This window comes from Polypterus senegalus, chromosome 15 (genome assembly GCF_016835505.1).
Source record: "Polypterus senegalus isolate Bchr_013 chromosome 15, ASM1683550v1, whole genome shotgun sequence".
Lineage (NCBI taxonomy): Eukaryota > Metazoa > Chordata > Cladistia > Polypteriformes > Polypteridae > Polypterus > Polypterus senegalus.
This window is the reverse complement of record NC_053168.1, coordinates 106498778-106525432: the sequence shown is the minus strand read 5'-3', so window position 1 is coordinate 106525432 and position 26655 is coordinate 106498778. Positions and strand designations below refer to the sequence as shown.

General features: G+C 37.7%; 1 protein-coding gene across 27 annotated transcripts in view; it reads left to right on the top strand.

Moving 5' to 3' along the window:
- Positions 1 to 12174: 12174 nt before the first annotated feature.
- The window catches only part of lrrfip2 (leucine rich repeat (in FLII) interacting protein 2), a 182960-nt gene continuing 168479 nt past the window's right edge, over positions 12175 to 26655 (top strand). For 26 of the 27 annotated variants that reach the window (XM_039736217.1, XM_039736215.1, XM_039736213.1 and 23 more), the window contains exon 1: positions 12175 to 12473. The gene's annotated coding sequence lies outside the window, so the exon portion shown is untranslated. Of the gene's footprint in view, positions 12474 to 12494; positions 12789 to 26655 lie in introns of those variants that run through there. The other variant, XM_039736197.1, reaches the window with a different exon arrangement.

Below are 26655 nucleotides of genomic sequence, written 5' to 3'. Positions count from 1 at the left end.
TGTATTATTTATTTGTATAATTTGTCTTCTTCCTATTAATATTATTAAAGTGTGTGTGTGTAGCAATCATAACCTGCATGTCGTTTTCCATATAAACAACTGTAAACCTACTTTTGCCCACCCCTGTATATATATATATACACATACAAAGATGCAAGCTTGACTATCTCACTATCTGTCACTCACTCATCAGCAAGTACTATCAAAAAAACCCCACCTATATACTAGTCAAAACGCTGATATTTGGCAGGATGATCCATCAAGGTCAGTAGGTATTCATTAAGGAAGAACTTTTTGATATCAATATTTCAGGGTAAAAACACCCCGTAAAATAGAAAAAATAAATACCTGAAAATCTCAAAAATTACTTCATGAATTTATTTGAAATTTGGTGACATTATGAAACAAAAACAATTAGTTGACACATGTATTTTTTATTGGTTGATAAATGTTTTATTTATTGATATTTAAGATGGGGAGTTGTCCTGGACAGGAAAGAAAATGTGTGATCATATTATAGGGAGAATAAAAGTGCAATGGTTAGCAAGGGCTATTTTTGCTGTTTATTACCAGTACTGTCAGATGTTTACTCTCCCTTAGCTCTCATTTTGATTATCTGCTGTGCTCCATTGGCCACCAGCCCCTTTTCCCACCCCTGCTCTAGGATCTTCACAATTAAAACATTTAGGGACAACCAGGCAGATAGAAAGGAAATAAACACTCAAACAACTTAAAAATGTGCCCATGCAGGATCAGATGCAGACAATAGCATGTAAAGGCCTGTTGGCGCATGCGCGTCACCATGAGGTTCTGCAAGGATGTGTGTGAAGTATATATTATACCAGCAGTCTTGGCTCACTGACCTTCTTGTCAGCAACCACGCGTCTCTGGAATTTTTTGACCAAACATTCTTGAGCAAATCAACTGTGCATGCGCTAGACAAGAAAGAATGGGCTCATTCGGGAAAAATTTGTGTGAAATGGTCAATTAAGAAGTTGTCAGTGTTCCTGTTCGTTTGAATAAAGTTAAGGACTATATCTAACTAAGGAAAAGCACACAAATAAATTCTGTACTTCAGTAAACAAATGAAAATTGTAAACATCTAATAATGATAACAATGCATCCATTATCCAACCCGCTATACCCTAACTACAGGGTCACGGGGGTCTGCTGGAGCCAATCCCAGCCAACACAGGGCGCAAGGCAGGAAACAAACCCCAGGCAAGGCACCAGCCCACCGCAGGGCAAACACACACACACACCAGGGACAATTTAGAATCACCAATGCACTAACCTGCATGTCTTGGGACTGTGGGAGGAAACCGGAGCACCCAGAGGAAACCCACACAGACACGGGGAGAACATTGAAACTCCACGCAGGGAGAACCCGGGAAGCGAACCTGGGTCTCCTAACTGCGAGACAGCAGCGCTACCACTGCGCCACCATGCTGCCCCAATGATAACAATACATACTTAAATTTGACATTATTATTACACATTACCTATTTCATTGCAAAATAATACACTTTCCTGCAAAATTGTGTTTTGCAATTACTACATTATTTACTTACTTATTTACTTATTTATGTATTTATTTATTTAAATAGCTTCAGAAGATAGCCAAATTTCCCCAAATAAAGGTCTATCTATCTATCTATCTATCTATCTATCTATCTATCTATCTATCTATCTATCTATCTATCTATCTATCAACAGTAGTATAGTAATGGGGGGTGCAAAATATTTGATTTAATATGTAATAAAAGAGATCTTAAAACTCTAAAAGCTAATAGGAAGCTAATCTATTCATTTAAGAACTTAGATTACAGTATACTAGCAGACTTTCTACGTTAATTTACAATGCAAGAATCAGTGCATGAAAATTTTGGACAGGAACAACAGTCTGCTCATGGAAGAGGAAGAAGAGGAAAGGGATTAAGAATGCATGGTGGGGCTAGGTTGAGGGGAAGACAACATGGCAGAAGAAAGAGGCAGAAGAGGTCAAGGTCATCAATTTGTCTCAAATGAAATAACGACAACAATTGTAGTCGATGTGATCATAATGGCATCTTTTGAAACATCAGTTCTGTCAGCCTCCGTACAATAAGTAGAGTGTTGAAAAGACATTAAGTTACAATGAAACAACTGTACAGGGAACCTTTTAAAAGGGACCTTAAAAGAATTAAGGAGCAGTGATACCACAGTGTCAGGAAAAGAACAGGTATGTACTTTACAGTTCTATATTGGACAATGTACACTCCTATAATACCATATCTTTACTACAGGATGTACTGTGGCTGCTAGAGAGAATATGGAGATGGAAAGTATATGATTATCAGCCTCATGACCAAATGTCCTTGCTAGGTGCAATAGAAGCAGCTTGTGAGGAAATAACAGTAGAATCTTGTAGGGGTGGATACACCATTCAAAAAGATTTTTCCCATGTTGCATTGCAAGAAAAAATATAAGCTGTGAATCAGATGAAAATATGTGGACAGACAAACGTGAGCGACAAGAAGTCAAGAGAAGATTTCCAGTGACCATTGTTAAATTCTGCATTATGTTTAGTTGAGTACAATATTATGATTTTCAGTTTATGGATATTTTGTTGCTGTTGTATATACAGTGCTGGGTGTATGTCTTCCTTTTGCTATTTGGTGCATAGTACTGTCTTGAGTGTGTTCCGGAAAAAATGATTTACATCATGTGTGTTATTCTTTTTTTTTTTTGTGGTAATGAAATCAATTCACTGATCTTGACTTTACTCACAATGCTGTGATTTTCGCAGAGTCAATGGATGCTGTGATTGGTGGTGGGGGTGGGGGGGTCTGAGGGTCTGGCCTTGCGAGTGTCCAGGATAAAAACCAAGATCAAAGCCTTTAACTACCTCTTTGGCACAGCCATCAGCAGTGTGTCTGTTTGCGGAGAGAGTGTTGACCTTGATGAGAGGTTTACTTACCTCGACAGCGACATTGATGTTTCTGATGACTCTTCCTATGAGTCGGTAGATGGATTGGGAGAGCAAGGGGGGTTATGAGGTTGCTGGAAAGGGGTGTATGGTGCTCCTGATATCTTTGCAAAATGACGAAGGTCCAAGTCTTTAGAGTCCTGGTGCTTCCTGTCTTGCTATATGGTTGCGAGACATGTACGCTATGCGGTGATCTGAGAGAATCCTTGGGTACCGCTGGTTTGACTTCGTGTTGAATGATCGGTTGCTCATGGAGTCCTGAATGAGGCACATTACCTGCTTTATGAGGGGGCGTCAGTTACAGCACTATGGCCATGTGGCGTGATTCCCCGAGGGTGATCCGGCTCGCAGGATCATCATTGTTGAGGATCAGATCAGCGGGACCAGGCCAAGGGGACACCATTGTATCACCTGGCTGCGCCAAACAGATGATCATTTCCGGAGGGTGGGACTGGATCAATTCTGGACCAGGATCCCAAGCTGTTTTGTCGTGTGGTGGGTACAGCAACACACTGTACCAGTTCATGCTCCCAAACCTGATCTGACCTGTTTATGATATGTACTATACACAACTACATGCTTTATTGTTCAGTACAGGCAATGTAGAGGCTCGTAATGTTACATTGTTACTGTAACATCATTCCACTCATTTCTGACATTACAACAATGTGCTTAAACATTTTGTTTGCTTTGATTTGTGTGATGTGAAATGTACTTTTTGTTGTGTTAACACAGACTTATTAAGTGAAGGAATTATTTGCTTTTGTAATACAACTTAAATATTTTGTGTGAGTGACAGCTTTTTGTTGATTAACTATTGTGTTCTGCCTATTGTATGAACTATTGTGTAAAATTCACTTAAAGTAGTGAGAATGTTAAGAATGTTTCATGAAATGTGCCATAGTAATTGTAAAAACTGTAATAACAAACCTGCAACAGTCAATTCTGATTTTTATTGATAATAATTCCACTTAGAGAAAGAGAGTGTTAGATTGGAAATGTGAGGATAAAAAAAGAATTAAGCAGTGTTTAAGATATTTACATTTTCTCTGGATTTATCAAAATTAAAGTTAAGACAAAGACCTTAAGAATTATTATTAGAATTATTACAGGTAACACTATTTTCTATCTTCAGAATTAGCACATTACAAATTAGAGAACAAATACTTTTTACCATACTAAAACAGTTAATTAGTGAAGAAATGGAAAAAAATATCACTCTAGTACAATTTTCAAATATAGATGAGTGAGTGTCATTAAGATATGAATGAAAATTGATATGATGTCTCCAAGTTACATCTCCTAACGGAAGCATATTGTCAGGATCTGGCATAACAGGTACAATAAATGTGCAACCATTTCTATACTTTGTGTGTAAATTTAGGATAATTTGCTCTGTTAAGAAAACAAATGTCATGACTTAAACATAATCATACACTGAATCGGGAATTCATGGTAGACTGGCTTTTATGGCAGATGGTTTTCCCTCTAAGAGCTTTGAAGTTTAGGTTGTTTTATTACAGTGAACTGAGTGCCTGCTGCTGCAACAACTTATGTTGCAAAATTGTTTACAATAGACTGCTCAGCTGGTCAGACTATTAAGGAGTGTAAATAATTCACAGAAACAGTTTTAATTAAGAGCATTAATTTACAACATGGATTAAAGTATTCACTGACTCAGCTACTTACCTAGATGTGTATCCAACGCTGCTTTTTAATGGCTTTGACTTATGTCGCACATGATGTAATGGTGAAAGTCATCATGCTGGGCTTAACCCTCTCTTTCAAGTATTAAGATGTGCAAGAACTGAAGTCTGTTAGGCAAGGCCTACTTTGAATGAGACACCAGTCTCACTTACAGATCCACCAAAACTCATGCCATATAATTGGAAACCATATACAGTAAGTACTGCTGTAGATCAAACAGAACTGGTACCAAATTATGATGATAATGATGATGACGATGATGATTATTATTATTATTATTACTACTAGGAAACATGCAGACCTCCAGTCCTCAGACAAAGGTGGTTCTTCTAGAGCAAGCTGATTATTTCCATTTTGGCCACGCAATCTTCAGTTTTCAGCATGAAGAAATACTGCTGCACAGTGAGCATCTTGCTGATCTAACATTCGAAAGTAGTGCCCCTCAACCAAACACTGATGTAAGACAGAAAAACAATTCTGGGTAAAAGCAATGTTTGTACATGGGTGGAAGATGTGTGTATTTAATTATTTCCTCATTTGTCATCATTCATTTCTCTGTCATTGTTGTTCTTGCATTTTGTACCATAGAGTAAGTGTGTCCATGAGCTGTAGTATTAGCCAGCTGCTCAATAGTCTATGCACCAGCTTACATCTTCTTGTTCTTTGTTACTGAAGTGTCTCCTGTGTTTGGTTTAATGAGCAGGAGATGTCACCACTGGAGTTCTTTTTTGGGTCATCATGGATTTATAGGACCGTATTTTGTGACCAGTTTGCATGGGCATTTGTCTGTCTTTTCTCAGCATGTATTCTGTTTCCCATCCTTGACATTCAGCAGATGGTGCTACTGTTTTTCTTCTTCCTATAAATGGCCTCAGGAATGTTCCTCACACTTAGCAGATGTCGCCTCTGTTAATTTCCTTCCTGTCATGTCACCCTCTTGAGAAGTTTGACATAAGAAAGACACAAACCCCTATAACTTCATGGAGGTTGCCTATACCCAAATTTTTGGATTCACCATCACGTTTTGATTAAGACCTAGATCAAGGTTCTAGTCTTGGTGGTTCACAAGTAATCGCGTGACAGAGAGACACAATCCTTAGCATTTTGTATATATATAGATTATTAAAATTATAAGTGCATTGATAAATTGTTATAATATCTGTAATTTTTGCTTGCCTACATAATTGAATTTATTTTTACCTAATCCACTGCTTCATAGCCTCATTAGTCGTTTGACCCTTAGAGCATTGCCAGAATTTCCGTATAGCCAATTTAGTTCTGCCATGAGGGGATGGATGAGAACACACCCTCACTCAAATTCACATGGAGCCATTTTCAAGTTACCAGATAAAATACTGACATGCCTATGGGTTGTAGGAGGAAATCAACTGAAACATAAGTAGAACAGTCAAACAGCCTTTGACATCAAATTAAAGTGAAAGTACTAAACACAGCAGCATCCTCCACTGCATCAATGTGGATTTTATTTTTATTTTTAATTATATTGCAAACATGCTATTCTAACACAAAATAACACAAAAAACAGAAACAAAAATCATACAATAAACATATAATCATGCAAGTTCATACATTATACAAAATTTGTAAAATACTTATTTGACATTTAACAGTATGCTATATATTTGGGATAAAGGAACAAATTATACAAAATATTTTACAACATATAGTGAAATCATAAAAAATAGGTGTTTGATTTCTAAAATTTTGTCATCTGGGTGACTTATCCTGGGGCCCTGCTGACAAACATCACAACTTCACATACAAGAGCAAAATAATGTCTAATATCAGGAAAAGTCCAAGCTTTTACTGTCAGGCAGTCACATAAAATCACTTTTCCACTGATCATACCCCTACCCCACTTTGATCCTCACAATTATAAACAAATCCAATTGGATCTGAATAAAAATTTTTTATAAGAAAAATATAATGGTTGATTAATATAGTTGGGGCGCAATGAGAGCTGGTGTCTCATATATCACATTTATGAGAAAGTACATTTGAAATATACTCATGCTGAAAAAAAAATAAAAAGTCAAAGTGGACAGTAATTCAAAACGAGAGCCCAGTGGTACAGCAAAAAGAAAAATTAGAAAAGAGAGAGAAGCAAAATATGCTGTTTAGCTGAAAATGATACCTGACATTGGTGGATTTTTCACAAAAATAAAACAAAATGATGATTTGAACAAGCCATAAATACTGCATTTGTGACAAAAGTGACCTGGAACTGGCTAATATCACCGCTTTCAGCAGCTTTAACAGCAAAGTACAGTCTGAGTCCCATAATACTGACGTAATGTGGCCACTGCAGGAGATAAGATGCACCAAACAATGCCAATCCTGAATATAAGGCTTCACTATATTATCTTTTATTTTATTTGCTGAAAATATGTGAACTCAAATCACTCAGCTGTATATTACTTTTTTCCACAAATTGGTATAGGCCTTTTAAAAATGTTTAATTGATTAAAGATGATTTCTCAGAAATGTGATTTTGATCAATTAGTTTGTTACATTCATTGAAATACGTTAGTGAACAAAGAAGGAAGGTGAAGTTGACCTAATATAAAGTTTGTTTTTTTTTTTTTTTCCAACTACAACCCCTGTTCCTGATTTATTATTGACATATGAGATGTTGTGGAACATGACCCGGACTCAGACAGGCAGACACATTTAAATCACCCCACACACGTTTATTTACAAGGTGCTGCATATTTACAAAAGTGGTCGAACCCCTAAAGTCCCCAAAAAGTCCTGGCCACAACACAATGCCTTCTCTTCAGGCCACCTCCTCGTCTCTCCTCCCAGACCTCGTCCTTCTTACACCCAACTCAAGTCTCCACATGAAGGGAGGTGGCCCCTTTTATAAGCTCCTGGATGTGCTCCAGGTGTGTTCTGGCAATCTCCCACCGACACGCTCCAGTGTGGCAGAAGTGCCGGCTGCATCCCCGGAAGCACTCCAGGTGTCCCTGCTTCTCTTCCCAACCAACACTTTCGGGTGTGGTGAAAGTGCTGAGGTCGAGGGCTCCCAAGGCATTGGGGCACCACCTGGTGGTGACCACGGGCCCCTACAGGGTTGAGCTTCAAAGCCCTGTACCCGTGGTCCCCATAGCAACCAGGGTGGTCACCCCCCATGTGGTCTAAGGTGGGCATAAGCCCTCTTCTGGTCTTCCGGGGCATCCCGGCTGGGTCACCCCCCCAGCCACCTGCAAAAATGCTCATAATGTCAGAATATGTGCATGTCCCTAGTGAGGTTAGTTGGGGAGAGTTCTGTTTTGGGCTTTGACACTCTGAGGTCTGTGGGATCTTTATTTGTTCGAGTGTTATGTTTTGATACAAGAATTGTAAAACTGATTAAATAATAAAGACTAACAGGCTTTAGGTGGTGCAGTTTTTAGTGTTGCTGCTTTGTACCTTCAGAGTTCTGGATCTGCATCTCAGCCTAGGCACTGCCTATGTGGAGTTTAGATGTCTGTTCTGCACGCAATTTTATGGATTTTTCTCTGAGTGTTCCATTTTGTTTAAAGATCTTAAAGACAGATAGATAGATAGATAGATAGATAGATAGATAGATAGATAGATAGATAGATAGATAGATAGATAGATGAGTTCATTTGGTGACTCCTAATTGGCCAATTGTGAATGAGTATGTTTGTGTAAGTAAATGTGCCCTACCGTGGACTAACTTCCCGTTTATTCTTTGCTGCTGCATTGTCCCCAGTGCTACCAGTATAGGCCCGGATTCAAGACAAACCTAGACAGAATTTGTCTTTCTTACTTTAGTAATCAAACAAGACAAGAAGTACAGCTCATTTTGAGAATGCAATATGCCTTGTAACATGCAATAGATTCACAATACATTTACATGTATCAAAAATTTATTTTTGCACAATATAGTCTAGATGCCTTTTAATATTTATAAGCATTTGGTTTCAATTACTTTTTATTTACAAGAAAAAGTTTGCTTGGTGTTGCTTTTCATCAAGGTTGTTTAGTCCAGCTGACATTTGCAGGGAAATGGGGTCATTTTCAAAAGCAATTTTTGCAAGGCATGACCCAATCTCTGAGGTGACACCTGTCCATCACATGTCAGGAACCTGCCTACACCCACCCCCTCCACAGACACACACACTCCCTCCCCCAGACACATGTGTTGTCGGCATTTTCTGAAAACCTCTGCTAGCACAGGGAGAACAGATGATGCACCAAATTTAGAATGACCCACCACCCATATCACAATGCAAAGTGAGGAATATTACAATAAATTACAAAAATTCAGTTACAATGAAGTTATTGCTTGATGCTACTAGGGTACTACCCTAAGGGTAGGCCTACTCCAGCCACTGCCACTCTAAAGGCATTTCCAACTTTCATCCAAAGCTGCTAGGACAGGCTCTACTTCTCACAACCCGTATATGCACAAGGTGAGAATAGAATGGGTTCATAAAATTATTGAATGAATGCTAACCACTAGGAATTAACCACATTTTTCTTTGGTTTGTAAAAATAATGGCAAAAGGCAAATTCAGTATTTTTTCTGTTTTGTGGAGAACATAAAGTCCTGAGAAGATTCAGTCAGAAAGACCAACATTTATAAAATGACTTTGCAGGTATAATTAAGGCTTCAACCAGTTAGAAAGTGTGGACCTGTCCTTTTACATGATGTCTAGTAGTTTAGGAGTACATTGGGCAGATATTGCCACTGACCGTCAGAGGAATTTGAGAATTCTAAAGCGTATTGTTTGTAGGCAATGCCTTTATTGCAGTGCTTACCTGACATCTTATTTGTGGTTTGTCTTAGAAATTGCATTAGGGCATAACACCTTCTGGCATTAATGTAAAGGGTGAAAGTTCATTAGAAATATAGAGCATGAATATGTAATGTAGAGGGTGAAGAGAGAGTAGAGGTTGGGAGCACACTCTGACACAGCGTGTTGCTGCACCCACGACACAACAAACCACCTCAGGATTCCAAATGTGCATTGGAAATACACAATGCATAAATATGTCAAGTCAAATGTATTTATATAGCACTTTTAAAACAACTAAAAGTTGACCAAAGTATTTTACCATAATAAAATTAACCGCAGGTGAGAAAAAGGAGTTACAAAACATAATACGTTAGAATAAAAAAGGCAAACACACAGCTAAGAGCAATGCCTGACAAAAATAGCCATAAATATACAATAAATATACAGTAAATCTACCTGTCTCTGACTGACTCACTGGCTGAATGACAAGAAATCATTGAATCAATCTTCTGACCTTGATACCCATAAAAATCCAACCACAGCAAAAGTTAATTTTATTAGGAAAAAATCAGGTAAAAGTCTGTTGGAGAGAGCAGTCTTAGTGCTGGCCTATGACTGTTGTAGAATGGAGCAGATGATAGCATGCTAGCCTGCAAATCTACAGCACCGTAGTTCGAGTCCCACCATTAACTTTTTTTATCTTCTGACCTGCATTGTTATTTGTTGGGTCACACATCTGACTTGCTCCTCCAGTATTATGTAGCTGGAGTTTAAAATTAACACCCCAGTTCATAAGTACAGTACATTATTAGTAATCTCTACATTTTTCTGTTCATATCTGTTCTATCATAATAACTGTGTTATCCACTTCATGAGACTAGGAGCCATAATGTATTTTATTACTTCTTGTTGCAGATATAGAGCAAGTGGAACTTTCCTATTTTGGCAACACACTATTTTGTTTTCAACAAGTTCAAATACAGGTAGACATCGATCAGATTGCTGATCCAACTATGCTAAATAGTGATCTTCAAAGAAACATCAATGTAGGGATGTAAGAGCAGTGCTTTAGTATGGTGGGAAGTTTCAACTATTTGATAATCTTCTCAGTTGTTGCTAATCAAGTTGTTCTCTTATGTGTTCTTTTGTTCTGTATCCTGATTTTTTTCTTGCTGTTTGTCTGCTGCTCGTATGCTATATATTAAGGTCTCTGTGTTGTTTATCTATATGCTTTTTCATTCTTCATGAGTTAATCACATTCTGTGATGGCTTGATGCTCAGCAGATACTGCTGCTCTTCTTTTACTTTCTGCCGTTATGTTGATTACTCCTTGGTTCCTCATTCATTTTGCCATAAACACATGACCTCAGGTCACCTTGCCATCCCTTATGGCCAGCAGGTTGCCTCCACCTAAAATTTTACATTCAAGATTACTTCTTTCTTATCTTCTTTAGCATCTTGTTGTTTATTTTTCATGTTCTTTCTCATTCTTCATCACTTAATCACCTTCTGCAAATTGTTTGATGCTCAGCAGATGTTATTGCTCTTCTTTCTCTCTCTGCCATCATGGAGGTTATCTCATGGTGTCCCAATCACTTTGCCGTAAACACACGACCACAGGTCATAGCGACCAGGTTGCCTCAACATATTAGAATTTTCAGAACATATCATATTTTAGGATTTTTTAACACTGGACAGGGACACTGTTGTCATATTTAATAGGAGAACATCCACAGTTCAGAGTCTGTATAATTAGAATAGTGCAACTATTAATGATTTCCGGAGATGTATCCAAAACGATAAATTAGAGAAGTAGGACACAGACAGGCTGATGTATGATAAAAGCTGTTTTTACCTGCTGGGAAAAAAAAAAAAAAGGTTAGTGTGGTATATAAAATTTACTTGATGATATTTCTTAAAATAACCTAAATAATCTTAAATACAAATTCCTTGGTAAGTTACTAATCTTACAATAATGAAAACAAGATTTAAAAGTTTGATATAAAACATTTCGATTTGCTTTGCTTTGTTTTTTGCATTATTCCTGTAATAAAGTTATCATTTTTTCTTAAATGCCTGGGCCAAAATTATTCCATCTGAATAATATGAATATGTCAGCAATATGCTTTCTGCACTTGTTAATTGTAGCACAACAAAAGTATATAATTTCAGAAATGGGAGAAGGAATATTCACACTCTTTGAAGGTGCTCCCAGCTTTAAGTTTTCCTCTTTTACTTTGCTTTATCCTTGTCAACGATGAAAGCATTCACCTCCAGCTTGACACCAAGTCTAAAACATTTAGGACATATCTGGAAATGTATTTGATTAACAATAGTGAATGCCTTTTTTATTTTTATTGGAAAGAATGGTTATGGTTTTCTATACCAACATCATTTTACAATGATTACATAGTTTTTCGATTCACACACACGCATTGTTTAAGACAATGGAATTTGCAAATGATAAGATTGCTTCAGCTACTATGAACACAGCATTGGGACAAAAATGCATTCAACTCCGCCCGTGAGCCTATTATGTATGGTTTGGCATGAATGACCGAATCCGTTTGGTAACTGGTTCGCTGAATATTTAAGTTTATTTAGGGTAAAAGCAGTTAAAAAAGTCATACTGAGACAGAGCACTCAAAATCATCCGACCGACACAAGAGCGCAAAGCATAGCTAAGGACTCCACCTCTTCCGCGATCGCGCGCCGTTTTGTATGTGCACGCGCACATCCGGGTCACCTCCGAAGAGGTTGGCAAGACAAGAGTCTAGTTGCGAACTCCGAAATAACAACACGGTGGTTGTCAGCATTAAAAAGAAGGACTGTTGTTACAATTGCCAGAATAATTGAAAAACACTGAGGACTTGGTGATAAAATAAATATTCAAGTGCTGCAGGAGGGGAAAAAAAGTGGCGTTGCTATTTGCGGACTCTGTTTTGTGAAGCCGGGCTGTCACTGCTGAACGGCTGGGGGCTGGCCTCCTCGCTTCTTCTCTGTCCCTTCGCTCGCCGGCTCGCCCAGAGGTAACCGTTTTTTGATCATTTTGACTTTTTTTGTTGGCCTTGACTTGGAGAAGCATGTTTCAATTAGCAGACCACCCTGACACTTTTCCTGGCGTCAGCGCGATCCGTACGAACAACGCGCTTTCGTTTCCAGGGGGCCGCGTTTTTTCTTAACGGTGTGGCTGGCTCGGAGCCTCCACTTGGCAGTGCGACTGGCTCGGAGCCGCGTGGCGGATGACGGGTACTGAACACGCCTGCCACTTCCTAAGAAGATTTGCCACCCGGCTTCGTTATGTGTCATGTCACAATGCTGCGTTTAGACATATTCTTATGAAAGTAAGTGAACAGCTCTGTTTTATAGAATAAAAGTCTCAGTTTTTCTTTGATTTATAGTTATTCCCCATTAGTTCATCGATAAAGGAGTTAAAAAAGCTTGTTACATCTAAGTCAGGGCAAATCAGTCTGTATGCAGCTAAACGACAGCCATTAATTTTATGCACACTTACCTTACAGTATGTGGTCACGGTGCTCTGCAGTCAATCACGGCAGCAGTTATTGCAGTACTACAAGAGTGTCTGAAAGTGGCTTCGTTTTTTGAAGTTGTGGGCGTTGCGTATTAATACAGCCATTCACAAACTTCATTTGCTGTTTGCAATTTATTTTAGACTTACGCTACTTTGTCATGGCCAATATACAAGAGTGATCTTAAGCTCGCCCTTCAGTCACTTTCTAATGACACTCCATCATTACGTTGCTTTATTTTGCTGGCACTTTTCTTTTTGGCTAGGCAGGTTGGTACAGTAGATAAAACTACCGTGCCAAAGCTTTAAAGGCTTTGGTTCAACTCCTGAACTGGTCACCATCAGTGTGAAGATTACATATTTTCCCATACTAGAGGAGATGTGCGGGTTATGTATAATTGGTTGGTGACTCAGAATTGCCCTACTGGGTGTGTACGCATGAATAAATGTGTACTGCCATTGACTGATACCCTTTCCTGGGTTTGTTCCTGTCATTCGTTTAGTGCCACCAGAATACACATCGGCTGTTTTGCTTTGGAATTAGGTGGCCCAGGAAATTAGTAAATGAATGCAGTATATAAAGTATACATAAAGTGGGGAGTCCTTGGTCAAATTAAATATGCCCCTGAATCTCTAAGTGAAAAGAAGGTAATGCAACCTGCACATTATAAATATGTGTGACATGAGTAAAACCTAGTACACAGCTACTTTAACTTTACCAGACTAAAAAAATGTATCCAGTGTTGGCACTGTTCATAAGAAATGTATGTATGTAAAATGGTTCATGTAGTGGCCTTGTTTATAGAATTTAAATGTCTTTTCTTTTATGTGCTTAGTTTGCGTTGTCCCTATGTTCTTGAAAATGTAGATATATCCAGCACACATGTAAAAGCTTTTCTATCGTATTTATGTGTGTGTGTGTGTGTGTGTGTGAGAGAGAGAGATATTTAAAAGGCAGCAATAACAAAAAAATTAAGAAGCATGTTTGTACATTCACGTTTGTCCCAAATGCAAACTTTAACTGCCCCCTTAGCTGCGAAATGGTGATCTGATGCAGCTGTTTGCCCAGCTTTTTGGAGCACAGAGTGCAGGAACTGTGAGCAGTACTAGTTTGTGGCAGACCTTATTTTGAGCTGTGCATTCATTCTAGAGAACTGTGCAATAAATATAAAAGGTTAATTGTAGAGTCATGTTCTGAAGTGTATTTTTCTTGTTTCCAATTATTTTAAATCATTTGATTTTTACTGGAAAAATGAATGAATGAAAATGAAAGAATATTTATATACTCGTATGTCTAGTAGTGTTGGTCTTGATATTTATTTGTAAATTTTTTTCAGTTCTGTCCATATTGTGAGTTTTATATATATATATAATCTCTATTGTAAGTATAAATGAGTATTTTTAAATTCAGCACACCAGTTCTTAATAGATGGAATTAATATTAATCCAGGTCTCTCTCTTCTATTAGTATTTAGTCAGCAATTTATTTTAAGAATGTGGCTTCATTAGAATATTTTCTTAAAATCAGAAATGTATAACTTATCAAATAACTGCATTGATTGTTCTCGCTTGCTGCTGTAATCATGACATTTTTATTTTAATGAATTGAATTTTTTTTTCATTGTATAGTTAGTTGTATATGTTAAGCACTACTAAGTTTTAAATATTGGAGCACTTTCATTAATGTATGCTATTTAGGTAAAATATTTCCATTGGATACAGCATTTGTAATGCATTATAAGGGAAGATATTTGATAAATAAGACCACCTTAAAGTTTATTATTTTAGGTACTTGTGTACTAAACAGACAGCACTATTATCGTCGTGCAGATCAGTGGGGCTGCTGCCCCGGTTGCTTAATTTTTGGAGTTTAAATTATTAGACTGACCTACCCCAACCACAAATACTAACCTTAAAGTTAGTGGGGGTGGAACATAGTTGCCTATAGGTCCCTAATGTTAATGTCTCCTTTGGGTACCTAATCTTAAAAATGAAAATCTGATTTGCGTCACAATAAAAGAAAAGGGTACTAGCCGTCTGTGCCATCCGTTTAGTACACAATTACCTTACTTTACTAATATATGATGCAATGTGCTGTTACATGTATTGTGTACATGTGACAGTACTGATGTATTCTTATTATTGCTTGTGTAAATGCGCAAGAATCTCAGTTATTCTATTACTCTACATAAAATAATGCTTGTTCAAATTTTCTGACATCTATTTTTGTTATTTATTAATTAATCATTCACAGCCCAGTTTTTCTTTTGGATATTTTATAGGGTAAATGAGTTGCAGATGAAAATCACAGAATTTGTTTGGTTTGAGCAATATATGGCCTCTGTAGTGTTTCTCTCCAAAAGGAATGTGGTTAACTGGGGCTGTCAAATAAAAACTAATAATTTTTTTAGAAAATTTTATATTGAAATTTTAACACATTCAGACAGATAGAATTGTGGTTAAAAATTTCAGTTGCTAATTGTATGTCTCAATGTGAAACACAAAACACTAGTAAAAGATCCATTAGTTTACTTTTTCATAAAGTGAAACATTCAGATCTTTGGAAGATTATGATAATATTGTTAAAAAAGTGAAATATAGTAAAGTTTACTTGTCCGTACCAAATAAATTTACTTATTAATTTCATCAGTATATGCATTTCAATCAATTAAAAATGAAAAACGAGAAGAAACTTTGCAGTGTCTCAGAAGAGTAGTTAATGTTTGACTTTTTGTCAAATATTAATCTTTATATACAATACACTACCGTGGCTGTCCATTTGTCTGTCCAGGATTTTAAATCGCCTGTAGCTCACAAAACATTTGAACTATTGACCTGAAATTTGGTACACATATACTACGAGACGTTTACTATCCGCTTTCGGGGTGACGATTGACCTCCACGGTTATTCCTCTTTTTATTTTTATTATAGTGTAGAATCAACTCTCTGCAGCGGCCAGCAGGGCGGCCTGCGGCACATGCATACGGGCGCTGTTCTCATCCCTACCACCTTCGTCGTCACTTCCTCTACCTCTTTGTATCTTAAATCATTCTTGAGGCAGATTGAAGACTTGAGTGCCAGCTTAAGTGAAAAATGAAAGAAAATGTACTAAGTAATTGCAACACAAAACACGGGCTTAATCAGTTTTAACGCAAAAAGATGCTGATGAAAGAAGAGAAGAAGTGGGCTGCTCAGGAAGCAGCAAGCGCATCAACCTCTGAGCAAACGAATGCTAAACGTACAGAGAAAAAGGATGAAAACTATGAATGCTCAAGTCGTGTATTCACACTATTACTCGTGGATAGATAATACCTAAATTGAAATGAAAGCCTTTACTATCATTATAAAATAATTAAAATGAAATTTCGAGCACCTCTTCAAATGGTTACTAAGCAAAAACAACACTACTTTAATGAAAACACATCCAATACTACAACACATAATACAAGCAAGGAAGAAAGGTAATATGTAAAACATTTAAAAACAAATGAGATAAAATGTCAATGGAACCAGTAGTAATACAATATAATAATACCATTCCACTGGGAAGTAGCTGCATGATAGCAGCATCAGTGTGTATGAGTCTATTTTCTAGCACTGACAAAAAATATATATTTAAACCTCCTTTATTTTCTTATTTTTGTTTATTTTATTTATGACCATTGGAAAGAAACTGTTTCTGAATCTCTCAGTCTGTACTTTCAAAGATCTATAGTGCTAACCTGAGGGCAACAGTTCAACCAGGTGGTGACCAAAGGTGTGAAGGATCCTTAATGATGGCTCTGGTTAGATAATGAGAGCAGGCAATATCTTCCAGGGAGGGCTGACAACAACCTGTGACTTTTTGTGCTGTGTTTATGACTCTGGAGAGCCTTCTTGCCTGTTGCCATTCATCTGGCGTTCCATACTATAGTATGCTAGGATGTACTTGATGGTTGAAAAGTAAAAAAAACACCAATAGTTTTTGCTCCAAGTTGTTTTTCCTGAGCACTCTCAGAAAGTGCAGTCTCTGTTTCACTTTTTTGACCATTGCTGCGATGTTCTCAGACCAAGAAAGGTTCTCTGAAATGTGGGTTCCAAAGAATTTGAAGGTCTGCACCCTTTCCACATGGTCTCAGTGATGTAAAGAGGGACTGGTTCTGTGCTATGATTTCTGAAGTCCAGAATGTATTTCTTTTTTATTAATATGGTGTTCAGTGTTAAGTACTCACTGGACGCCATTCTGTCAGTCTCTGGACCTTGTCTCTGTAGGCCGACTCATCTCCTTATAATATGAGCCCTATTACAATGGTGTCATCTGCAAATTTAATTATAGTATTTGTGGGATCGATTGGGGTGCAGTCATATGTGTACAATGAGTAAAGTAGTGGAGTCAACACACAGCCTTATGGTGAAGCAAAAGGGAACGTGAGATGAGGGTCAAGCTTAATCCTTTATGGGCAGCTTGTCAGGAAGTCTTTTATCCAGGTGCAGGTACAGGATGGGGGACCTAAGTCTGTCGGCTTGTTTACCAATATGTTGAGGATTATTGTATTAAATACTGAACTGTAGTCTACCAAGAGCAGTCTTGCATAACTCCATCTTTGGTCTACATGGCTTAACACAGTATGTAGAATGGTAGCAATGGCATCTTCTGTGGACCTGCTTGACCTGTAAGCAAACTGATGGGAGGTAGGATTTAATATACTGTTAGACCAATCCTACGAAGCGCTTCATTACTACTGACATGAGTGCAAAGGGCCTATAATCATTTAAGCTCTCTGTGGCTGTTGTTTTAGTGATGGGAATAATTCCTGATAATTTTAGGCAGGGTGGAATAGTGGCTGATGCCAGAGAGAGATTAAAAATCTTCGTGAAGATGCCGGGAAGCTGGTCAGTGCATGCTTTGAATATCTTCCCAGGTGTTCAGGGCTTTGAATATCTTCCCAGGTACTCCGGGCCAGTGGCCTTTCTTGGGTTCTGAGCACACATCTCACCTCTGGCTCTTACAGAATGAGTGTGTGGATTCTGGAGGCAGGTGTGGTCAGTGTAGTCATGTTGGGCCTCCTTTCCTCAAACCAGGCAAAGAAATGGTTCAACTCCTCCACTAGTGAGGCATTGGAGTTGCTGCCCTTGTGATTTGTAATGTGTGGAATTCCTTGCCACACCCGGTGAGGGTTGTCTTTAGTGAGGTGGTCTTTTATTTTCCTCTTATAGGTTTGTTTAATACCTTTCCTCGGGTCAGCTCTGGCTGTACACACTGTCACCTGATGTGAATGCAGTTTTACATTTTTTTTGAGGAGTGTCTGTACTACTTTTGTCATCCAGGGTTTCTGATTTGGAAACTGCCAGATCCTCTTTATGACTGTGATATTATCAGCACAGCTCTTGCTGTAGTATACAACTGTTTCTGTATATTCCCCTAAGTCTTGTTGTTTGAATACATCCCAATCTGTTGTGCAAAACAGTCCTGTAGCTGAATGAGAGCACTCTCAGGCCAAGAATTTATGGTCTTAGTAACTGGTTTTGTCCTCCTGAGGGGTGTGCATGCTGGGATGTGGAACAATAAAAGATGATCGACTGACCTAAGTAGGGGAGGGGTGTGGTTTTATAAGCATGTTTTATATTTAAATACACGTGATTGAGTGTATTTTCCCCCCAAGTGGAGCACTTCACATACTGGGTGAATTCAGGAAGTACAGTCTTTAAACATGCTTGATTAAAGTCACCAGCAATTACAGGTATATGACCTCCATCCGGATAAGCCTGCTGCCGTTTATTGATTTTAGTATAAAGGATGTTAAGAGCCACACTAACATTTGCATCTGGCGGAATGTAAACAGTAGTCAGTTATCTCTCTTGGTAAAAATAATGGTTTACAAATGATTGACAGAAGTCAAGGGAACAATGTCTGTCTATAACTCTTCTGTTAATACACCAGTCATTCTGCACATAAAAGCAAGACATTTTCTTCAATTGATGTACAAAATTGCAGTCATTAAGTGCTATGTTTAACTTCCAGAGGACATAACTAATAGCATCAGGCTTAAGGGATGAAAACATCCTTTACCACTCCAGCAGGTTTTCCAGTTCACAGGCAGTGTAGTGTTATACCTGAACTAAACCTGCCCTCTATATAAGCCCACATTTAAAAGGACATGGCAACGTTTTCTTATTAAACTGAAATGTTTCAGTTTCATAGATGACAATAGAAAAATATCCAAATAAAAATCTGAACATTCTGGAAATGTGCAAATATACTGTACATTGGTGATCTGAAAAAAAAAAAAACACGTGTTTCAAATTAACGTAGAGTTGATTGAATATACTTGAATTATTCATTCAGGTTTTGAAACCTAAATTTGTAACTAAAATGTAATAATGATATACAGTAGGTTGTCCCATTAGTTTTTTTTTTTTTATATAATTTGTGATTTTACAGTTATTTACTTTATACACCTTCTTAGCCCCTGATTTAAAAGTGTTGTCTTTATTTAAAATGAACAATTTTGTGTTGTGGATGCCCTATATTCTATATAATGCAATGATACAACTTACTGACTGGTTTACGCTATTTTAAATATGTGGTAAGATTTCTTTACTTATGTCACTGAGCATGAGAGAAAACCATGTCACTTCTTTCCTAAGCAGTATTTTTGGTTTCAAGTATTTAGCTGTCTGCTTTACTTCTAGCCGAGACAGTCAGTTTGACTAGGGTAGACTGTGTCAAGCAGAATTATGGAATGTGGCTATACAGTGTTAATCTTCTGCCAGGAATTATGTGAAGAATTAATATGAACATGTTAACAGCATATAATGAATTCTTACTTGATTTTAAGGTGTCTCTCTTAGGAATTTAATTAAATCCATTGCAGATGTTAATATTTGTGTGAGGCATTATCACCGTGGTGAGGAAGAGAGTTATGGTGATTTGTGATGCGATGAAGCAGTGTTCAGGTTTGGAAGGGCTTTAGATAGCCATATGTTGTTCCCAGCTTATGTCAGTTTTGGAGGCATTTCCTGTGACCTGTGAAAATCGAAAGTGAAATTAGAGTGCAGTGTTGCTGTACATTGTTTATCATTAAACAAGCCTGTTTTTGGCATATCTCTGTGTTAGGAGTGTACAGGCACGGAAGGGAGGTTGTTTCATAATTTAAAAGGCATTAATCAGAGAGAAACAGATAAAATGAAGCAGTAGAAGTTTGTAGCAGACAATGGCTGCCATTAACAATGACATTTGTAAACAATTCTTTTATTGACTATTTTATTAATTAATCAAGCAACTAATTTTTCCCAAATAATTTAAGTCTGTAGTACTAGGTTGTTGTACCGTGTTAGCCATTATGAATGTAGAGAAAAGCCAAGCAAAATGACACCTTTTATTGGCTAACTAAAAAGATTACAATATGCAAGCTTTCGAGGCAACTCAGGCCCCTTCTTCAGGCAAGATTTAAGAAGGAGCCTGAGTTGCCTCGAAAGCTTGCATATTGTAATCTTTTTAGTTAGCCAATAAAAGGTGTCATTTTGCTTGGCTTTTCTCCAAATAATTTAAGTAAATTATATGAATGTTTTCTGCATTTGAATTATAATTGAAGAATTTTATATATGAAATTTGAAAGCAAAAGTCCAGTCTTTTTTTTTTCCATCTTAAAAAAGAAGTATTATGGTGTTTGTATGTTTTCTCGAAGTCCTCATGGGTTTCCTCCTGGTGTTCCAGTTTCCTCCCACAGTCAAAAGACATGCAGGTTAGATGTATAGATATTGCTAAAATGGTCCTAGTGTGTGTGCTTGTATGTTAATCCAGCAGTGGACTTGCACGCTGTCTAGGTGTTATTGCTGCTGTATGTCTGATTGCGGGGATAGACACCAGCTGCCCTGTGACCCTGGATAAGTGGGTTAAGAAAATGGATGAAGATGGGTAGAAGAGAAAGATGATACTGTGTGAGAAAGTATATTTGGAACTGTACTTGATTTCTCAAAGTAAATGTATTTTCTGTGTCTGAAACTGATGCATATGGCCCTGTATGACCAAACCTCTGTGATATGCCTGGTGATTTCTTTCACTTGAAGGTTCACTGTGGTGCAAGTAGGTACAAGGCTAAAAGGCAAATTATTCTGATCAAGTGGAAGGACAAGATAAATGCTGCTCACAATACAGCAACAGTTACAGTGGTGTGAAAAACTGTTTGCCCCCTTCCTGATTTCTTATTCTTTTGCATGTTTGTCACACAAAATGTTTCTGATCATCAAACACATTTAACCATTAGCCAAATATAACACAAGTAAACACAAAATGCAGTTTTTAAATGATGGTTTTATTATTTAGGGAGAAAAAATCCAAACCTACATGGCCCTGTGTGAAAAGTAATTGCCCCTTGTTAAAAATAACCTAACTGTGGTGTATCACACCTGAGTTCAATTTCCGTAGCCACCCCCAGGCCTGATTACTGCCACACCTGTTTCAATCAAGAAATCGCTTAAATAGGAGCTGCCTGACACAGAGAAGTAGACCAAAAGCACCTCAAAAGCTAGACATCATGCCAAGATCCAAAGAAATTCAGGAACAAATGAGAACAGAAGTAATTGAGATCTATCAGTCTGGTAAAGGTTATAAAACCATTTCTAAAGCTTTGGGACTCCAGCGAACCACAGTGAGAGCCATTATCCACAAATGGCAAAAACATGGAACAGTGGTGAACCTTCCCAGGAGTGGCGGCCGACCAAAATTACCCCAAGAGCGCAGAGCGACTCATCCGAGAGGTCACAAAGACCCCAGGACAGCGTCTAAAGAACTGCAGGCCTCACTTGCCTCAATTAAGGTCAGTATTCACGACTCCACCATAAGAAAGAGACTGGGCAAAAGCGGCCTGCATGGCAGATTTCCAAGACGCAAACCACTGTTAAGCAAAAAGAACATTGGGGCTCGTCTCAGTTTTGCTAAGAAACATCTCAATGATTGCCAAGACTTTTGGGAAAATACCTTGTGGACTGATGAGACAAAAGTTGAACTTTTTGGAAGGCAAATGTCCCGTTACATCTGGCGTAAAAGGAACACAGCATTTCAGAAAAAGAACATCATACCAACAGTAAAATATGGTGGTGGTAGTGTGATGGTCTGGGGTTGTTTTGCTGCTTCAGGACCTGGAAGGTTTGCTGTGATAGATGGAACCATGAATTCTACTGTCTACCAAAAAATCCTGAAGGAGAATGTCTGGCCATCTGTTCATCAACTCAAGCTGAAGCGATCTTGGGTGCTGCAACAGGACAATGACCCAAAACACACCAGCAAATCCACCTCTGAATGGCTGAAGAAAAGCAAAATGAAGACTTTGGAGTGGCCTAGTCAAAGTCCTGACCTGAATCCAATTGAGATGCTATGGCATGACCTTAAAAAGGCGGTTCATGCTAGAAAACCCTCAAATAAAGCTGAATTACAACAATTCTGCAAAGATGAGTGGGTCAAAATTCCTCCAGAGCTGTAAAAGACTCATTGCAAGTTATCATAAGCGCTTGATTGCAGTTATTGCTGCTAAGGGTGGCCCAACCAGTTATTAGGTTCAGGGGGCAATTACTTTTTCACACAGGGCCAAGAGGTTTGGATTTTTTTTTCTCCCTAAATAATAAAAACCATCATTTAAAAACTGCATTTTGTGTTTACTTGTGTTATATTTGACTAATGGTTAAATGTGTTTGATGATCAGAAATATTTTGTGTGACAAACATGCAAAAGATTAAGAAATCAGGAAGGGGGCAAATAGTTTTTCACACCACTGTATTTGTGTCGGGAAATGTGGAAATTACAAAGCCTTGTGCTGTGGTAACCTATAATAACACAAGGGGCACATCCATTGTGTGTATCAGGTGCTGACATTCTACCCTCTCATGCTCAAGCAGCAGAAAAATATTACAAAAAATGTATGTAAAGAAACACGTTTCTGTTGTCCTGTTTACAATGTTGGACTTTGTAGTGATGATTGTTTCAAAACATATCACATGAAGGTTGTATACTAAATCTGCTACAGTACAGAAGCAGATGCTAGACATAAATGTTTTAGTGTATTTATTTTGACATTTTGGTATTTATGTTATTCTCTTAGACTTAATAATTTTTTCTTTCTGAAAAAACATCAACATTTGTGACCTTTTTCCTAGGGTAAACATATCACTGAGAAGGTTAATAGTAGAGTTGCTGCATTTAATTGATGTAATAGGCTAGACATTTTAACCAAATTAAATTTTTCTAATCAGCTAGTTGTCCATGCCTCTCCCTCACATTGCGTGTCTGTATGTGACGACTCTCTGTACCGTTTTCGAGTAGACTAATCATAGTGGCAGCTACACCACAGTCAGAGGAAGACATTTCCTACAAATTACCAGTCAAATTTCTCCTCTGAGTGTTTTACTTGAAAATCTAGGAAAATGGTTGTACATTGTGTAAATAAAAGGTGGTGTTCTGTAACTGCAGCAGATCATTGCATGCCCCTAAAGTGGAAGCATGCAGAAGTATAGCAGTGGACATGCCAAAAATGCCTTAAGTGACCCATTTAACACATAGTTATACTACTTTTACTGTTGTGAAGCTTTTTAACTTTAGAAATAATTCATCCTAGTGACTACTGTCTGAATGAAGGTTATAGCTACTGGATTTTACTTGGGACAGAACCGTTAAATTGTCTGCTGATTGCACTTGTCATTTGCCATCATACTTACTCATGTGTGCACTGAACTTAAATAATGTTGCAGTATATGTGCTACCAAAATATGATATATTAGTCAGTACAGTGGAACCTCGGGTCACAAGCGTCATGGAACACGTACAAATCGGGCTACGACCAAAAAGTTCGCCAAACTTTTGCATCTGTTCACGACCACACTCCATGTCACACACTACGCAGCTGTGTTTGATCATATTCAGGAAACGATCCCATTTGTTCCATGGGAGAAAGACTTTCTGAGACTAAGGTCATAAATCTTATGAAACTGTTTTTGGACAAAGGCAGAACCGTAACAACAGTTGCGTGGAGCTTCCACCTGCATCTAAAGTCACTTCAGTACACGTGCACTTTGTGGGCATGCCCATGTTGATCAAACAGAGGAAGCTCTGCAGTCTACTTGTGACTTTACAATGTAGGAAGATAAGTAAATAACATTTAATCTGGCTTTTATATAAGTAACATATACCGTAAATGTTTTTATATAAAGACCAACACAAAGCATAATCACAAACAGGACTTTGCATGATACCTTGGCAAGCTCTGTACCCGTGCTGTTTTGTTGACGGACAGGTGTGGGGCAGACTGACTGGCAGGATCCAAATGGTGCCATCTTTGGTCTTTACGCCTGGTGCAGCTGCATTGTTCTTATACGTGAGTGGACATTTCCTGCGGGGAGGGCTTCTGTTCTCTTTCTCCGATGTAGAACCCTCATCCTCATCTGAGTTCACCCCTGTTGTAGCATGTCTTTATTTGAAAGCAGCAGTGTCAGATTGGGCTGAGTGTGAGTGTGAACGTGACTGTGAGAATAAAACTGAATAAATGAAAATAAAATGCTAACGTTTACAACCACCATAAATTTACACTGGCTGTTACAGACTCAAATCAAATGAATGTTTTTATTGTACAGTAGTAACAATAAGAGCAGCTTCTACTCAGAATGGTAATTCTGGAGGATGCCTCGATTAGATCCTGGTACCTCTTGATTATAAATCAGCAGTCTTATCGCTGCGCCACTCAAGAGGTCGTAACTGTGTAGTACCCTAACCCAATTATTTTTCTTCTGTTATATTCTTGAATAAAGTCCATTTGTTTTGTTATACGTGTACCTTTTGTGAAAGTATTTATTTGATATTTGGACTTCAGTCTTCACACATTATACACTCCATGTCAAAAATTTGTCATTAGTACTATAACATGAAAAAAAGTTTCTATTTTAGCTATTTGTTCAACATTTCTTGTGTTTCTTGCCTTTCCTGTCATCTGATTGGTGTAGACACATGAAATGCATGTGTTCCAAATAATGATATATTATTTACCCTATGCAACTCACAGGACGTCATACGCAGATAAAGAAGATTTGAGCTAGGAGAACTTTTTGCCGGAGATGGGTGGTGGGGAGGATGGGATAGCAGGTTGCTTGCTGCTTGTGCTGATCGACCATTTTACAAAACAAAAGAAGCTGATGGAGAGGTGTGAACGGATTTAAGGTGGGCCGGGATTACAACTCTTTTCAGAGGCTTCAGAGATTCCAGTGTTAAATGGACTTGCTGGGTTTATTTTGGGCAGAGTCACCTTGTGGATCTACTTATCAGTGGTTAACAAAATTGATCAGCAATAACATCCTGTATGAACATACATTAGTTTTATAAAGTATTTTTGGGTGTTTTCTCTAATCATTAAATTGTAAATAAATTCCATTTAATAAGAGATCAGGCTCACTCACTTAGATGAATTTTTTTTAATATTTCGCAGTTGACACAGTTGACCCAAACTGGGAGAGTTTGCATCACAGCAACATGCAGCTAGCTGTGTCTACGCTGCTGGGAAGTAGGCTTTTTTGAAATGATATGCACTTTCTCCTGTGTTTTAGATTGGCAAATGTGCAGACCATGCAGCTCAGCAAAATCCTAGTTTTAATGTTTAAAGGGTATGCACATTTTAAGTATAATGATTCATTCTGGGCTCTTCCCACGTGCTGTCTTAAATTGGTGCATACAGATTAATGACCATCCTGCTGCCCATGTGTTGCTGCAAAGGAGTGCCCTGGAAGAGTTGTACTGAATGAACTTCAGTGTAAAGGTTTTCTCCCACTTCATTTTGCCTCCTATTTCTGAAACACCAAGAGTAATTTTTTAACAGAAGAACTGTACTGAGTGAACTCATTTGTGTGTTGCACAAAACCTTTTGCAGGTAACCTATTGATTGAGATATCTAGTGGGTTTCTTTTGAAAAAGTGATAAATTGCTGACAATGCGAATTTAAAATTAACAAATGGGTCTATGTGTGTTTTGCCAGCCCTGCTCATTTATAGTAAAGATTTAAATGATTTGAGTCTATGAACAAGCAGTGAGAATTTAAAAAAACTGCTGCAGACATTACACCCATCAGAACAAAGTAGGCAGTAAAAAAAGTAACTGTTACTGAAAAGTTTAAGGTTTAATCATTTAATGTTTTGTAGCTGAAAAAGTATAGAATATTGGTTTTAATTAATTCTTCTCAACGAGAGATACAAATTGACCATCTTCTGCAATAGTATTTCAGTTTGCTTTATACTTCACAAACATTAATCTGCTTTTTGCCAAGTATGCTTAGCAGCTGTATTCATGATGTCTATGAATTGCATCTGTCTCACTTTAACCTTGTGTGGTGTTTGCATTTTTGTTACTAAACTGGTGTGCATGTGTCTGGTAGACCCACAACATTATGTATTTTTAAAACAATAAAAATGTAGCATTTCATGTTAAAGTCAACATCTTTTAAGTTGTTTATCTCACATACAAACTGTACTGGTAGCAAATATGTTTATATAGTTACTGAAAACCTTAACTGGGTCACATTTATCATTAAAAGTGCTATTCAGTTGTTCTGTTAAAATGTGATTTTTTTTTTAATGTACAGTAGTAATCAATAATAATCAAGACAGGATATACAGTATTATAATAATCTTTAACAAATATTAATTAGGCAATGTTTCTAAGAGCTATTAA